This window comes from Sus scrofa, chromosome 16 (assembly GCF_000003025.6).
Source record: "Sus scrofa isolate TJ Tabasco breed Duroc chromosome 16, Sscrofa11.1, whole genome shotgun sequence".
Lineage (NCBI taxonomy): Eukaryota > Metazoa > Chordata > Mammalia > Artiodactyla > Suidae > Sus > Sus scrofa.
In genome coordinates, this window is record NC_010458.4 from 61514428 (window position 1) to 61530823 (window position 16396).

The 16396-nt window shown below is 35.0% G+C and overlaps 1 protein-coding gene across 3 annotated transcripts in view; it reads right to left on the reverse strand.

Moving 5' to 3' along the window:
* GABRG2 (gamma-aminobutyric acid type A receptor gamma2 subunit) overlaps positions 1-16396 on the reverse strand; it is a 101754-nt gene that overhangs the window by 72806 nt on the left and 12552 nt on the right. The window lies entirely within an intron of this gene.

Below are 16396 nucleotides of genomic sequence, written 5' to 3' on the forward strand. Positions count from 1 at the left end.
ATAGCAAAAAGTTCCTAAACTAGAAATTCATCCTAATAGTAAATATACTACAATCAAAGAAAGTGAAATTATCTATTCTCAGTGATCAGAAAGCAACATAAAATATTCTGTTATTCAGTTTTCTAGTCCAAAACCTGTCAGAAAACCCCACAACTGGACCAGAAGCTAAGGCTGATCCTGGAAGGATATTGAAATTCCTAGTTTGCCTCTCCCTTGCCCCAAATTCCAACCCCTCCCCCTTCTTATACACATGAAAATGATATATTTTCCAGATCTAGCGGCAATGCTAAGTCTTACAAAAGCTGCCATTTTCATTTTTATCATTACTCAGTAAATACCGGTTACTTTTGCAGTATGCAGTGAAATAAAAAGTACAAACTTCACATATAAAGTTTCTCATTCTCATCTCCAGTTTATTTTCTTAAAGGTACGGTAAGAATGAATCTTTTCAGTAATCAAATCATTGCCAGATTCTCTGAATATATATCATGTTCTCAAACCATATTTATCACCTTTCTTCAATTACACTCATTCATCAAGAAAGTTACATATATATATACAGATGTAGATAAATAGATAGATGACCAAATGTTGTAGAAGAAAGCTGATTATGTGATTTATCTAGTTTGAGAATGAGGATGATAGATGAAGTTTTAAAAGCAATCTCTGGCACAGATGGACTTCATAAGTAAGTAATCTTTTTATTCCTTTAAATCTTTATGAATAGGAGACATGAAATTTCAGTCCATACTGGCATAAAATCTAACATAGCCAGTCTTACATCTTGCACTTCAGATAGCATAAGAACTTAAAAAAAAGGCATTTCATAAAGTATCTATGGAGGGTATGTATGATGGTCTGGACAAAACTTCAACTATCTCTCAGTGAGAAATACTTCAGTGCAGGCGGAGACTAGTTCTCTGCTAGGAAAATTCCTCTTAAGCCTCAATTCATCATTTATCTAGAGCACTGATGAACTCTGCATTATAGAGTTCTAATCCTATGACCTAAATCTTACTAGTTTAAGAATTAAAAAAAAAAAAAAAGAAAAAAACGAGTTAACTTCTCTGACAAAGAAATTTTCAAATTCCTCCAATACTCATTGAGGAAAGAATGTATTTGACCCACCGCATATCACATAATGAAATTTCATCACTGTTTAACTTGTTTATGCAAAAATGCCTTTTCAAAAACACCTCAAGCTCTTCCTTCCTCTTTCTTCTCTCCCACTTTCTTTCTTTCTCCCCTTTTCTCCTCTTTTTCTCTTCTCTCTCTCTGCCCCCACTTCCCTTCCTCTCTAACAAATGCAACCTATTAAAACTTCTTCAAAGAAAGTAAACAGAAATTAAATCATTTGGCATGCTTGTTCATAGATGTCCTCATACTAACAAATAATCCAAGGATGATGGTTCCATATTACCATTATTACTGTTTTTTGACAGACTAGGATGAAAAATACATCAAGTGAAAAGATAAGGGATACGTCTTCGAAGGAATATTACTTTCCAGAATTGCACCAGTAATTCTCTTAGAGTCATCATCTATTGGATGCCAAAACAATAATCAAATAGATTGTTTCCCATAAAAGTGTGTGACACACCTAGTCACACACTTAGAATGATTACTTAGCCACAAAGAGGGGAAACAGAGTAGAGAAATTAAAAGCATACACGTGGGAGTTAGAAAGTACCAGGTTTGCCTTCTGGATATCTTCCGTTTCACTTACTATTTTATGACCTTGGGCGAGTTATTTAACCTTGCTAAGTTTCACAAAGTTTGCATCTTTAAAATAGAGTTAATACTAGTATTCACAGCACACTTGTATGCAAGATTAATATAATACTTATTAGGTACTTAGCACAGTGATTGACACATAGTCCTGAAGGTAGATTGCTAACAATAGCTCCAACCTCATAACTACCACCTCAGTCTACAGATAACTGCTTCCAGGCTTTGATCTAACAGTGCTGAGATGAACTAAAAACAGATGTTATCCAAGAAGAAAAATAATGAACCCCTACATTATAAATAAATGAAGTTTCTATTCTCTAGAGTGTTCTCAGCTGAGGTCTAAATTAATGGGGTTGAGGAATAATCTGGGATTGTTTCCAGATTTTTTTTTAAGAATAAAAAACTTCTCTCATTCAAAATTGGGTGTTTCTCTAAGTTTCTTTACACCAAGACCTCCTCACTTATAGGTGTAGGATCTAGGGAATGAATCTGACCATTAGATAAGGCATTTCATAGAAATGTGAACTCCATAAGAAAGTCAGGGCAGAAACAGATTGATAATGATCCAAGAAAATGACTTAACAGTTGAGTGGGCTGAGAGCCAACATAAACTTCAACTTCTAGCTAAAGGCACCTATCTAAATATAATGGTCTTTAGAAATGGTTACTCCTTCATGAGCCCTTTACAGACTAAACATAATCTTATAAAGGTAAAGGACTAAAGTTAATATTACTCTTTTAAATTAATTCATGTAATGGAAAATGCTAGTTCTGTAGTCTGAGTGATAATTTCAGAAAGACAGTGCTAAAAAATATTGCAAAGTTTTCATCTTTGAAAACTTTCGAAAAATTGTTAAAAAGCCATTTGACCAAGAGCCTTGGACCAGCAGCATGAGAATCTCCTAGAAAATTTATAGAAATATAGACCCCTGGACCCCACCTGCACTCTTGAATCAGAATTTTTAACAAGATCATCAGGTGATTCATATGCATATAAAATATGAGAATCTCAGTCACAGAGTATTTAAATCAGGGGTGCTTTCTTGCTTGCTTGCATGTGTTGGTGTGGACTCTTTAAAAAACAAATAAACAAAAAACCAGATTCCCAGGTTCTTACTTATCTCTTCTGACTCTCAATCTCTATGTTGTAAATTAGATTATTAATTTTTATGAAATTTTAAAAATAATTTTTATGAAATTATTTATTTTCATCTTTATGGTTTTGTGCACGATTTGAATTTATGCATGATTACAATCATGGAGTGAGTTTGTGTTTATAATCAGAACAAAAATCAATGTTACTTGGGAAAAAAATTGCTTTTAAAAAGAAATACTGAATAGATGTCATTGAGAATTTATTCTTCATGAGATAGAAGAGTTTACATATTTGAATTCTGGTACAAATTTTGGATATTTGCCAGTGTGAAGATTAATCATGCAGTTTATGCAATTTAAAATTTTAATTCAAATATTTCAGATTTCCACAGATTCAATAAAGTGCTAAGTTCTATGGGAAGAAAAATCTAGCCTTTATATGTTCCTAGGGTGATATAGCAGCAAACATATGGGTGAGAAATAATAAACATTTTTCTTTTCATTTGTGCTTGGCATCATAAGCACAGAATATATACTTTTCTTTCTCTGCCTTCAATCTTTGCTTCTCTCCATTACCCAAACTTATATGACTTATTCCTTCTTCCCTTTCCATTTTTAAGACAAAAACCACCTTCTCATAAAGGTCATCTCTTACTGTCTTATCCAACTTTGTCACCCACCACACACTTTGTGTGTAGCCAGTTCCTTGACTGTTTTATAGCATTTGTCACAATGCCTGTTTACTAGATTTGCTTATTGTCTGTTTCCATTAGTATACTATAAATTCCATGAGGACATAGAATTTATAATTAAAATGTATAGAAAGAATCCTTTTTTATTAACTAGTTTTCCTAAGATTAAAAAAAAAAAATACCAACAATGGCTACTCTTAAATATTCACTGTGCTAAGAATAACTTTAAGGACTTCACACACATTCTCCCAGGTAATCTTTAAAGCACTGATATTCCTGTAATAATCTCCATTTTTATAAATGCAGAAAAACAATGACATTTATTAAGAGTCATTTTAGTTTGCCAAAACCAAAATGCTTAGCCATTACACAGCAAGGATTTGAAAAAGGAATTGGGGCCAAAGAATATGCTACTGTCCATTCACCAAAAAAATAATATTATTCAAAACAAATGGTTGCTCAAGTTCATTTTCCCTTAGGATGATAAATTAGTTTATGTCTGAGTTCAATAAAAGTATGGCACCCTCAGCACAAAGTTAATAATGTTCAAATTTCATAAGCTTGCCACCATAGATACAAATGATCTGATCTCCCCACACTGAGGAATGAAAGCAGAGCTCGTAATTTAACTTAATGGATGTGATCGGCCACCTCACTTAAACTCTCTCAAGGCTTGGAAAGCAATGCTCACTGCAAGGGTAAGGCATAAGCTAGCTCATTTCAAAGGATGTCTTCCAGCCACTGCAAAAGGAGGACTTTGCTAAGAGCAGGTATAGGAGGTGAATATATATCCTCAGAGGACACAGGGGAATTAGAATCCATCCATATCGGAATAGAATCAGAATAAAAAGAAAATAAAGGCCTAGGGGGAAAAAACAATCTGATCATTAGAGGTGGAGACTTCACTCTGTACTGTCCAGGAGGATCAGGAATTGTTGAGAAACATAGTGGTTGAGTGAATGGGAGCACTGGGGTACATGTTGCTCTTTCATATAGGGTCTTCAGGGGCCTGTGGGATTCTATACCTCCAGTAAGAACATATAAGAGAGCTATGAAGAGCCTGCTGGGAAGGGTGCTCTATGCACAGGTGTGTATATATGTGTAGAAGAGAGTGGGGAAGTAAGTATTCTTAAGTATTGACTCTGTATGAATCGTACCACATAAAATAACTACCTTAGCTCATACTTCCTCCATGTTTTGATAATTCCGTTAACAGCTGTTGACCGAGTCAATTATCAGATGTATATATTCTAATGTATAAAATGCAAACTGTTTATTATTGGTCACCAGTGACTCATATCAAATAGGTGTCTTTGGGGTTTTATTAGCTAAGATGAAGTATATTGCAAGTATCAGAACGTTCAAAGTAAAGTGGGAGGGACTGGCATAAATAATTTTAAAGCCTAATGTAGAATAAACTTCATGGTGTTTTGATTCATCTTCTCAACTCTGTATTTAAAAACTCAAATTCTTTCTGTTTGTCCTTATATCCTCTGTGGAATTGCTTCAACCCAGATATAGTTTAACTGGTCACAAGATACTAACAACTCCTTCCCTCTTTGCTTCTTTATTTACATCTATGTAAACAGAGATCAACTCTTCTAGATGTTTACTTTTCTAAAAGGTCCCAGAAGGATTCCAGAACCTGGCTATGCCTGCCATGAGTCTGGCATTAATCTAAGGATCTGGCTTCATCCACCAGTGGGGGAAGAGGGGGAAGGGACAACAGCCCAGAGTCTTTTGGACCCTGAGTCTGCACAACTGTGAACCGGCACTAGCCTTGAAGCCCACTAGGGTTCTGCAACCCACTGCCTGATGATCAGACCCCACTAAACATCAGCCAGCAGCATCCACACAAGACAGGGCTTGGCAACCAACCAGACTAGGAACCAACCAAGTCCACTAGACCACCCACTTAGTCCACCACCACAGCAGAAGGATGCAAGCAGCCCTCTTAGGGTGGTTCCCCAGAGCATATGGCTTGGGTGATTTGAGGGGAGTGTGTTACTGGGACACAGGGGATGCCTCCTACAGGGGTCCACTCCTCCAAGGTCAGGAAATGTAACTAACCTACTATGTACTTGAAAATACAAACAGCAGCTTAGACAAAATGAAGCTGCAGAGTAACATACTCCAGACGAAGGAACAAGATAAAACCACAGAACAACTAAGTGAGTTGGAGATGGGCAATCTACCTGAGAAAGAGTTCAGAGTAATGATTATAAAGATGATGAAAGAATTCAGGAGGAAAATAAAAAATCAGAGAAATTAGAAGTTTTTAACAAAGAGAACATATAAAGAACAACCAGACAGATGAAGAATACAATTACTGAAATGAAAAATACTCAAGGAGGAAAAGAAACACTCAATTTCTCCTTGTTTACATTTAGCCAAAGATAGGAAGCCATGGCTTCAAAACTCGTCTTTTCTTGGGGAAACCGAGGCAACTCATCTTGCACAATATACACCAATGCAGAATTTTTAAAAAGCAGTAACCTCAAGTGGGGACTTAAGGATTGTTGGGGTCATGCAGTATTTTTTTTTTTTTCTGTAAGGCGGCAGAACTTTGGCATTATGCTTGTGTTGTTATTGGACTATGACAAACATGGTGACAAACTAGATCAACGCAACTTTGGAGGCCACTCTCCTTCACTCTAGACACACACCTGAAGTTTGCATTTCTTCCTATTTTCTGACTACTGACATCTAAGACCAATTTTAGCGACCGAAGATATGCAAACCATAAAGCTGATGTCAGAGAAGAATATAATTTATGGTCAAGAAATATTCCAAGAAGGAAATACTTTGAATTTCTTCATTTATTTGATGACTGTGATTCATTAAGGAGGAAAATGTCCAGCACACACTGAATGTGTGATACTGGATACAAACCAGTTGTTCTAACCCTGACTGCATGTTAAAATTATCTAGAGGACTTTAAAAAAATACCAGTGCTAAACTCTTACCTCTTAAGACACTAACTTAGGAGTTCCTGGTGTGGCTCAGCAGTAATGAATCTTGAGTAGTATCCATGAGGATGAGGGTTTGATCCCTGGCCTCGCTCAGTGGGTTAAGGATCTGGTGTTGCTGTGAGCTGTGGTGTAGGCTGGCAGTTGCAGCTCTGATTTGACCCCTAGCCTGGGAACTCCCATATGCTGTGGGTGCAACCCAAAAAGAAAAAAAAGAAAAAAAAAAAGGGGCACTCATTTAATTGGTCTAGGATGAGACCAAGACATGGTATTCAGCTAATTCCAAGGTGCAGCTGCCAAAGAGTTACTGCAAGAGATCGTGAGAGAGCTACCTGGACTTTCTATTTCAGGAAAGAGCACTTTGGTAACTGCTCTCAAGCCAAGTCAAATACATGCCTTACTCAAATGTTTCAAAGTATACTGGAAAGTCAAATTAGCATCATCCACAATTGTGATCCTTCGTCCTGTTAAGATCATTTTATATCAGTATATCCCAAAGTCTGGGACACCTGCCCCTAGTACCCAAGACAATTTTAAGTGTCACATAAACATAGCATTATAAGACACTGAAATACATAATTAGAAAGCTTTTCCTTTTTAATTTTATTTCACCTCATCCAGTCAATATGAAAGACAAAATCTCAGTTTATTTGTAATTTGTCTTTAACCACGCTTTCCAATGCTAACCTATTTTCTAAGAAGAGCAACGATAAGCTTAGCACCTCTGATACACAATAATATAAATTAAAATGTATCATTGTTCTGGCTTCATTGTATTTACTTTGCAGTTTTCTTCTGTTATGAAAAGTGAAACTGATTTTCCAGATTTAATTACTTTTTAAAGGTTTATTTAAAAATTCCACATAAAAGACATTGGCTTTAGAAAAAATATTAAGTAAAAAAATATTAAGTAAAAAAAATAACTTAAGTAAAGTAAAAATAAGTGTCACTAAAATGTGGCAAAAACAATGAAGGTGGTTGAATTTGGGAAATGATGCCTTGGGAATTCAGATTTCAGTTATCAGCCTGTGATTGAGACTCCTGTGCAAGGCACAGGGGCAGATGGAAAGAAGTACAAAGTCAATGCTGATATCAAAACACCTTCCATCTATTTGAGGAGACAAACAAGTACCTGAATAGCAAGAAAAAATACAACACTTAAATAACAGTTTGAGGGAAGAAGAAAAACAATTTCACTTGATAGAATGTGACTTAGCTCTGTCTGCCAGTACCTCCAACTTAATATGAAGGTTATTTCTATCAGTGTGCCTCTGTAATTAGCTCCAAATCTCAGTTTCTGGGATAAGAGGAATATTTTCATCTAGAGCATAAAATATTTTAGGGGAACTAATAAAACTCTTGGTTCCTCTTCTAGGCAAAATAGAAGGTAATACATATAAACGTAGGAGTACTTCTCTATACTTTCTCATGGTCCACAAGAAAGGTGAAACTGTCCTAGATTTAGGATAAATGTGATTGAGAATCAGAGTATGAAAAGGAAGGCTGATTCTATGCATGTCATAGGAACATATATTCAGAAGTACATTCAAGAGTATCACATTCAAATGTCCTTTAGATATATTGAAAATTCCTATCACTATAGTCGGTTCTACTCTATCATAGCAAGAAATGAAATATTCTAATTTTTAAATATTCAGATGTTTGAAACTAAGGAATAAATTTGTTCAAATTTAACTACATTGTCATTTTCATGTAGTAATTATACCAGTGTGTATATATCTGAGAGACCATGATTCTGGGAATTTTTCTCTACTTTTTTCTTTTCTTTTCCTTGATTCTTTTTTTTATACAAAATATGAAATGAAAAGGGAGAATTCACAATGGATACTACATAAACACAAAAAAGCATGAGAGAATACTTTGAACAATTGTATACTAACAAATTTGACAACCTAGAAGAAATGGAAAACTTTCTAGAGACTTCTAGTCTGCCAAAACTGAATCAAGAAGAAATAGATAAACTAAACAGACTAATCACTAGGAATGAAATTGAATATGTCATAAAAACACTCCATACAAATAAAAGTCCAGGACCAGATGGCTTCACAGGCGAATTTTACCAAACATACAAAGAGGAACTTATACCCAACCTCCTTAAAATTTTCAAAAGGCTGAAGAAGAAGGAACACTCCCAAAGACATTCTATGATGCCATCATCATGCTAATTCCAATACCAGACAAAGATATCAGACAAAGATACCCCCAAAAAAGAAAACTGTAGGCCAATATCTTTGATGAATATAGACACAAAAATTCTCAACAAAATTTAGGCAACTAAATCCAACAACATATAAAAAAGATCATACAACATGACCAGGTGGGATTCATCCCAGGTTCACAAGGATGGTTCAACATATGCAAATCAATCAACGCCATACAACACATTAACAAAAGAAAAGTCAAAAACCACTGATCATCTCAATAGAGGCAGAGAAAGCATTTGACAAAGTCCAATATGCATTCATGATAAAAACTCTTACCAATGTGGTTATAGAGGGAACATACCTTAACATAATCAAAGCCATTTATGATAAACCCACAGCAAATATAATACTCAATGGAGAAAAGCTGAAAGCCTTCCCACTAATTCTGGAACAAGACAAGGATGTCCACTCTCACCACTGTTTTGAAACATAGTACTGGAAGTCCTAGCCACTGCAATCACACAAACAAAAGAAAGAAACGGCTTTCAAATAGGAAGAGAAGAGGTAAAACAGCCACTGTATGCAAATGACGTGATACTATATATAGAAAACCCTAAGGACTCACCCCAAAACTACTTGAACTGATCAACAAATTCAGCAAAGTAGCAGGATATAAGATTAACATTCAGAAATCAGTCGCATTTCTATATACTAACAATGAAATATTAGAAAAGGAATACAAAATACAATACCTTTTAAAATTGCACCCCAAAAATCAAATGCCTGGGAATACACCTGACCAAGGAGGTAAAGGATGTATATGCTGAGAACTATAAAACATTAATCGAGGAAATTAAAGAAGACGTAAAGAAATGGAAAGCTAGTCCATGCTCCTGGGTTCGAAAAATTAATATTGTAAAAATGGCCATACTACCCAAAGCAATCTACAGATTCAATGCCATCCCTGTCAAATTACCCATGACATTTTTCACAGAACTAGAACAAACAATTCAAAAATTTATATGGAACCACAGGAGACCCAGAATTGCCAAAGAAATTCTGAGGAACAAAAACCAAGCAGGAGGCATAACTCTCCCAGACTTCAGGCAATATCACAAAGCCACAGTGATCAAGACAATGTGGCACTGGTACAAAAATAGACCAATGGAACAGAATAGAGAACCCAGAAATAAACCCAGAAAACTATGGTCAATTATTTTTGACAAAGGAGGCAAGAACATAAAATGGGGAAAAGACAGTCTTTTCAGCAAGTATTGCTGGGCAACCTGGACAGCAGCATGAAAAGCAATGAAACCAGAACACACCCTCACACCATACATGAAAATAAACTCAAAATGGCTTAAAGACTTAAACATAAGACAAGACACCATCAAACTCCTGGAAGAGAACAGAGGCTAAACATCCTCTGACATCAACCTTACAAATGTTTTCTCAGGTCAGTCTCCCAGAGCAACAGAAAAAAAAGCAAAAATAAACCAATGCGACCTAATCAAGCTAACAAGCTTTTGCACAGCAAAGGAAACCAAAAAGACACCAAAAAGACAACTTATGGAATGGGAGAAAATATTTCTTTCTTTTTTTTTTTTTTTTTTTTTTGTCTTTTCGCTATTTCTTCAGGCCTCTCCTGAGGCATATGGAGGTTCCCAGGCTAGGGGTCGAATCGGAGCTGTAGCCACCGGCCTACACCAGAGCCACAGCAACGCGGGATCTGAGCTGCATCTGCAATCTACACCACAGCTCACGGCAACGCCGGATCATTAACCCACTGAGCAAGGGCAGGGACCGAACCCGCAACCTCATGGTTCCTAGTCAGATTCGTTAACCACTGCGCCACGACAGGAACTCCAGAAAGTACTTTGAAATGATGCAACTGACAAGAGCTTAATCTCTAAAATATGCAAGCAACTTATACAACTCAACAGCAAAAAAGGCAACAACCCAACTGAAAAATGGGCAAAAGACCTGAATAGACATTTTTCCAAGGAAGATGTACAGATGGCCAGCAAGCACATGAAAAAATGCTCAACATCCCTGATTATTAGAGAAATGCAAATCAAAACTGCCATGAGATACCACCTCACACCAGTCAGAATGGCCACAAACAACAAATGCTGGAGGGGGTGTGGAGAAAAGGGAACCCTCCTGAACTGTTGGTGGGAATGTAAGCTGGTACAACCACCATGGAGATCAGTATGGAGATACTTTAGAAATCTATACATAGAACTACCATATGACCCAGCAATCCCACTCTTGGGCATTTATATCTGGACAAAACTTTCCTTAAAAAAGACACATGTTCCCGCATGTTCACTGCAGCTCTATTTACAACAGACAAGACATGGAAACAACCCAAATGTCCATTAACAGATGATTGGATTAGGAAGATGTGGTATACATACACAATGCAATACTACTCTGCCATAAAAAAAGAACAAAATAATGCCATTTGTAGCATCATGGATGGAACTAGAGACTCTCATACTGAGTGAAGTAAGTCAGAAAGAGAAACAAATACCATATGATATCATTTATATATGGAATCTAATATATGGCACAAATGAACCCTTCCACAGAAAAGGAAATCACGGACTTGGAGAATAGACTTGTGGTTGTCAAAGGGGAAGGGGAGGGAGTGGGATAGATTGGGAACTTGGGGTTAGTAGATGCAAACTATGCCTATGGAATGGATAAGCAATGAGATCCTACTATGTAGCACTGGGAACTCTGTCTAGTCACTTATGATGGAACATGACAATGTGATAAAATAGAATATATACATGTATGTGTAAATGGGTCACTATGCCACACAGTAGAAAAAAATCATATTGGGGAAATAAAAATTAAAATAATTAAGCTATTGTCTTTAGCTTCAAGTCATAAAAATTTGAAATCTGTCCCTGTGATTCTGGACATTTCTAGAAAGCTATTCTTAAATTTTCATTATTTGACTCTTCCCGGAAAAATATTTTCTCAAAATCAACGTCTTACCAATCACCTTAAAAAGTAAATCGAGTCTTATGTTTCAACTCAGTTTTGTTGGAATTTTCCTTCCTCCTCATGCCCCCTACCTTCATGTCATGAATAATCTATCTTTATCTCCATGTAATGTAAATATACATTACTAGGATTTATGAATACTTCAGATCATAGAATTTGAATATTTATCCACTCACATGTGATTATTCACAGATATCTATGAGCTAAATGCTATTCTTAGAATTTGGGATTATTACGTTTTGGCTTATGAAAATGTGGTAAATTTTTTTTTAAGTTTTATACAAGCAGTGAGTGTAATTGTTCTATAGATGTATTTTAGAAAATCCAAATTTACTTTTTTTTGTAGAATTATGAAACAATGTTAAAGAAATTCCCAATGGAATTTGAAATCATTCTAAATTCACTCAAAGATTAAGGGTGTTTGTTTATTTATTTATTTATTTTGCCTGTGAGGGTCACAGCCCTGGAATATGGAAGTTCCCCAGCTAGGGGTCAAATAGGAGCTGTAGCTGCCAGCCTGTGCCACAGCAATGCAGGATCTGAGCCACATCTGCAAACTACACCACAGCTCACAGAAATGCCACATCCTTGACCCACTGAGGGAAGCCAGGGATCAAACCTGCATCCTCATGGACACTAGTTGGGTTTGTTTCTGTTGGGCCAAAATTGGAACTCCTAATATTAAGGGTATTTTAAATCAACATGCTGCTAATCTAGGACAAAGGAAGCAAGAACACACAATGGAGAAAATAGTTTCTTCAAAGAGTGGTGTTGGGAAAAATGGACAGGTATGTTTAAAAGAATGAAATTAGAACACTCTCTAATACCATCCACAAAATGGATAAAAGACCTAAATATAAGACTGGATAGATACTATAAAACTCCTAGAGAAAATTGTACTCGAAACACTCTGGCATAAACCACGCAATATCTTTTTTGCTCCTCTTCCTAGAGCATTGAAAAGAAAAAGAAAAATAAGCAAATGGGACCTAATTAAACTTAAAAGCTTTTGCACAACAAAGGAAACCATAAACAAAACCCAAAAGACACCTCATAGAATGGGATAAAGTATTTGCAAATGAAATGACCAGTAAGAGATTAATCTCCAAAATACATAAACATCTCATACAGCTTTATATCAAAAAAACAAAAAATACAATTAAAAATTGGTTTGAAGATCTAAATAGACATTTCTCCAAAGAAGACATACAGTTGGCCAAAAAACACATGAAAATATGCTCAACATCACTAATTATTAGAGAAATGCAAATCAAAACTATAATGAGTTATCACCTCACACCAGTCAAAATGGCCATTATTAACAAGTCTGCAAATAAATGCTGGAGAGGGTGTGGAGAAAAAGGATGTAAATTGGTTCAACCACTATGGAGGACAGTGTGGAGACTCCTTAAAAAACTAAAAATAGAACTATCATATGATCCAACAATTTCACTCCTGGGCATCTACCTGGAAAAGAATACAATTTGAAAAAATACACACACCGCTATGTTCACTACAGCACTATTTACAATAGCCAAGACATGGAAGCAACCTAAATATTCATCAACAGAGGAATAGATAAAGAAGATGTGGTACATACATACAATGGAATATTACTCAGTCACAAAAAAGAATGAACTAATGCCATTCCAACAACATGGATGGACCAAGAGATTATCATACTAAGTGAAGTCTGACAGAGAGACAAATATCACAATATCACTTATATGTGGAATCTAATAAAATGATATAAAATAACTTATTTATAAAATAGGAACTCACAGATTTCAAAATCAAATTTATGATTACTAAAAGGGAGGAAACCTGTGTGTGGGGCAGTGTGGAGGGGATAGATTAGGAGGATGGGATTAGCATATACACACAACCATATATAAAATAGATAATAAGGACTTACTGTATGGTACAGGGAAATCTACTCAATATTCTGCAATAACTTAAATGGGAAAAAAGAATGTATGAATGGATGTGTGTGTTTATGTATCGTATATACATACAGTGTGTGTGTGTGTGTATATATATATATATACATAAAACTGATTCACTTTGTTGAATATCTGAAACTAATATAACATTGTAAATGAACTTTACTCCAAAATAATTTTTTAAATAAAAAAATAAAGCAGCGTGCTGCTGTCATAGAAAAATTGAAAGTTTATATAATAGAAAAAAAGCCAGTTTGCGTCATTTATATTTTCACAAATTTTCTTTTTTTGAAGAGACGGCAAACCTATTGCACAAATGGAAAAATGAGCTTAAGACAGAATCCATGCTTTTCCACGCAACTTCCCTATCATTATTCTTCCAGTCTTTCCAATATCCTCAGGTACATGACCAGCAATGTATCAAAGCAGATCACACCACCAATGAGAAACTTCTGATTAATCCAATCAAGAGTGCACTCTCAAGTCAAAATAAAACCATTTTATCAGAAAATTTGATGTGATCATATTTTGTAAGCATTTCTGAAAAATAATCAGATAAGTATAAAAGCTATTATTCCAGAATATAAGTTTTCAATTCTCCCATGCAAACAGGAGTGAGATTGTTCAGTAACATGTTAGAGATATGTTTAATCTTACACAAAGTTGCCAAATTGTTTCTCCTTTTTTATTTCCACTGGCAATGTATGAGAGTTTTGGTTGCTCTACATCCTCATCAATACTTGGTCTTTCAGCATTGTTTTTATTTTACTATTCTGATCAGTGGGCGGTAGGATCATTTTGTGGTTTAATTTGCATTTACCTGAAGGCTGATAATGATGAACTTTTTTTTTTTTTTTTTTTTTTTTTTTTTTTTTTTTTTTTTTTTTTTTTTTTTTTTTTTTTTTTTGCATTTACCTGAAGGCTGATAATGACGAACTTCTTTTCATGTGCTTATTGACATCTCCCTAACAGATGAAGCTCAAAGGCACTATGCTAAGTGAGAGGTAAGATTCTACAAATACAATGTTCTTGAAAAGAAAAAGTATAGTGATGAATAAGAGAGCAGTTTTCCAGGAGTTAAGTGGAGGAAAGTGTGTGGGTACAAACGAGTAGTGGGAGGGCGCCTTTGGGATTTGGGGGTGGGGCTGATAGAACTGTTCAGTATCCTGATTTGGGATACTGTATTACAAGAATTTACATGCATGCTATGATCCATACAACTGTATACCAATAAAGGTCAGTTTTGCTTGATGTTAACTTAATAACAAAAACAAACTCTTATGCTGTAAACTAAATCAATGAAATTTTTCAAAATATTCTTTGACATGAAAATTTTGTGAAATTTCCTGATGCTAAAGTATGAGGGTAACTGAACCTAAAAATTAAAAATTTTCTGAGAAGAAAGAAAATTTTATTAATAAAATGGTACTTTTTTAATACATAGATTTTTATAACTCTTTCAGACTCTTAAAAGGAATATTACCTTCCCTATTTTATGGGCAGGGAATATGTGTACATTTGTTAATGTTCTCTAAGAGAATCTCTTAAAATTTAAAAATCACTCAGGGAAATAACTGCTTCCAAATGTGTTAATTTGGAATTAAGAAATTACCTTCACCAATTTTTAGATGCAAGGTATCTATCTCTATAAAAATAAATGTTTAAATATATTAGGTAAATATAGTGCAATGATTTCGAAATGACATAATTTTATGGTATCCATAATAAACTACAAAAAATAACTGTTTCAATTAATTTGACATAATAGCATAATTAATAATTCTTGATCCTAATAATTGTAGTAAGATGTAGAACAACACTATATTTAACTCTGAAGAAGTTCAAAGTCAACAGGTTAGTTAATTGCTAAGCAATTTAAAATTGATAGGTAAATTGCAACCGCTACCATTATCCAAATCACAGAGGCACAGTTCTTCCATAAGAGTAAAACTAAAGGTACTATTATATGAAGTACTCCCCCTAATCCAAAATATTCACTATGGCTGTGAGGCTATCCAACAGGAAGCAGCTTTCTGTCTTTCAAATCCTATATCCTGACTTTTCATTCTTTGTCACTGTCCTACAGCCATTTGGACTTTTTTCTAAGAACCTCAACCACATCTAGTTTATTCTCAGTTTAGGACCATTGTGCCTTCTGTTACCTATGATGAGAAAGCCCATGGCTAAATTTTTAAAATATCTTATAAGCTCAACTTCTTATCCATTACTCAGAAATGACCTTTCCTGATTTTTCTTTTTTTTTTTTAATTCCATCATACCACACTTAGAAATTTCATTATTTACAACAATTTGAAATTTGTTTATTTGTTTACTGTCTGCCTGTCCCTGGACTGCAACATCTAAGAGGATGTCTGTTTTTCTCACTGTTTTATCTCCACTTCCTAGTACAGTGCAAAACAAGTACACAATAAGAACACAATACATATTTATTTATGGCAGGAAGGTAGGAGGCAAGAAGGGGGAGGTTTGTCTACTTTGCCTTTTTTCTCATTCCACATGTAACATAGTGTACTAGAGCTCAACAAGAATCCATGTTAGCTGGTTTCAGAGGGAAAATGGACAGAATCAAATGGATTGTGGATTTAAAAAATGGTTGAGTGTAAAATATGCATCTGGTTATACAAATTTCCTTAGATTAGAGGCAGTAAGTGAAATAAAATAAAGGTAGAACATTACCTACAAGAGTATGTTTAAAAGTATGGTTGCAATATATGATAGTATGTATAATACAGTGTTTTTAAAAGCATGCCTTTATTTTAGAA